The following is a 2,595-nucleotide window of genomic DNA, read 5'->3' on the forward strand; positions in this document are numbered from 1 at the left end:
ACCAGACTTCCATTTAATTAAAATTAAAATTAAAACTAGTTGTAGATAATGCAGTAGATGGTGGAGTTTATATCTAACTTTGTTTTGAACAAGCATTTTGATGTCAGTATTTCAATGAGTACACGATATATAAGAAAAGAAAATCAGCTACGGAGTTTTATTCTTTCTCACAAATAAATGAATAATGAAAATAAGTAAAAATTATGTACATAGATATATACATATAAATATGCACACACACACACACACACACACAGTGTCCCAAAAAGCTGTACTCACATTTTGACTTCCCATCGAATTTTTCATTTTTTTTTTTTTTTTCAGATCAAATTGACCCTAATAATAGCAGAAGTACGTCTAAGTTTTGAAGAAAGAAAATTTATCATAAAGTGCTACACGAAGCACGAAAACACCATGGAAGTGCAGAGACAAATTAGAAGATATTTTCACAAAGATCCACCAACACAACGCATCATTGCTCACATCCGAGATAAGTTTGAATCATAAGGAGCGTTCAGGAAGACCGCGGTCATCACACAGATCCTCAAAGAAAAGACTATTGCTAGAAACCCTCCACCGACCCCACAGTAATATGTATGACAAACAACTCATGCGACAGGAATCCAAAAATCAAGCGCATTTTGAAGCGAGTTCTATGGAAGTCTTACATTCTAACATCAATTCACCCTCTAAATGAAAACGATGCAGTCCGAAGGGTTGAGGTTTGTTAGTGGTATCCGGGGGAAAACGCAAGGAATTTACGGCATTTCCATCCAAAATTGTTTGGAGCGATAAGGCCAGCTTTAAGTTAAATGGCTCAATTAACCAATACAATTGCACGTACTAGGTTCCTGAAAACCGCTTGTTACTATGGAGCACTATTTGAACTTATTAGGGGTTACAGTATGGTGTAGGATATCAACATTGGGCATCCTACGGCGCTTCTTTTTTTACCAAATTGTCACTGGGAATGCTTACTTAAACTTGTTTCAGGAATCCGTTGTTCCACGCATCGAAGAGTTGTTTGGTGACGAAAAGATTTTCTTTCAGCAAGATGGAGCACTTCTCCATTATCATAGTGATGTCAGGACCTACCTCGATGCAACTTTTCTAAACAGATGGATTGGGCGAAGAATTAGCGTTGAATTCCCTACACGTTCCCAAACCTCACACCATTGAACTTCTTTTCATTGAAGTACAGGTGTTAGTTCACTACTGCAGTTTCTAACGAATTTTTTGATTGATAAATGAATGCATTATATCATTATAAAAAATCGTTTCCTTCAGATGAATACATTAATCTTACAATCAAGGACATCTAAAATCATTTAAAATGATTTAAATATCCTTGATTGTAAGACTTATGTATTCATCTAAAGTAAACGGTTTTTATAATGATATAATGGACTCGTTTACCAATTAAAAAATTCGTTAGAAACGGCCGTAGTGGATTGATACCTGCACTTCAATTGTTGCTTATTTATTTTTAATTCACCTATCTCAGAACATGCCCCTGGCGTGTTCTGAAGTATATTATGGACTGTATATTTAATAAAGTGTACATGTCTGAATAGCTCAAGAGCGCATTATATACTCAGTTGTGTTAAATTGATTGCATATCATTCTGCCAGTACTTCTGTACCAAGGTTGGTATTCATATAAAACTTGTTCTGTGTGCATTTTATTCCTACCAAACTAAGTGCCTCAATTTTAAGTACCTGATTCAACTGAATCTTTTTTATATTATATATATATAACAGATAGTAAAAATGTGTTTTGAATGGCACAACAATGCACTATAATAGCAACAATGGACTATAATAATTGGTGTAATTTAACCATCATTAGTGATTAAATTACACCAGTTATTATAGTCCATTGTTGTTATTATAGGGCATTGCTGTACCATTCAAAACATATTATTACTATTTATAATTATTGTTTACAAACAATACACAATGCTTCAAGCGAACTACAATACTTTCTCATATATATATAAAAAATCTCTGAGCGAGGTATAAACAGTAGCTGCACGATGTTGTGAAGTATATTTGCCACTTAAATGTGACTAACCATTAAGGGTGGATGCTACTGTACCTTGTAGCCCCAGGAAGACTCCTCCTCCAGCTGGCTATTGACACACTTTTTGTGACCTATCAGTATTTGTAAAGGGAAGCCATCCTTCCCATCTTCAGCCTGACGTGATACACACGGACCCGAGTTTCCGAGTATTGACCCGTCATCAGCGTGTGACAATCACTGGTTGTCGATGTGAAGTGGTTCTGAGTTCAAATTCCGCCGAGGTCGACTTTGCCTTTCATCCTTTCGGGGTCTATAGATTAAGTACCAGTTACGCACTGGGGTCGATGTAATCGACTTAATCCTTTTGTCTGTCCTTGTTTGTCCCCTCTATGTTTAGCCCCTTGTGGGCAATAAAGAAATAAGAAAGTGTGTCAATAGCCAGCTGGAGGAGTTGTCTTCCTGGGGCTAGAAGCTACAGTAACATGCACCCTTAAGGATTAACCACATTTAAGTGGCAAATATACTTCATGATATATATATATATATATATATATATATATATATATATATATA

This window comes from Octopus bimaculoides, chromosome 10 (genome assembly GCF_001194135.2).
Source record: "Octopus bimaculoides isolate UCB-OBI-ISO-001 chromosome 10, ASM119413v2, whole genome shotgun sequence".
Taxonomy (NCBI): domain Eukaryota; kingdom Metazoa; phylum Mollusca; class Cephalopoda; order Octopoda; family Octopodidae; genus Octopus; species Octopus bimaculoides.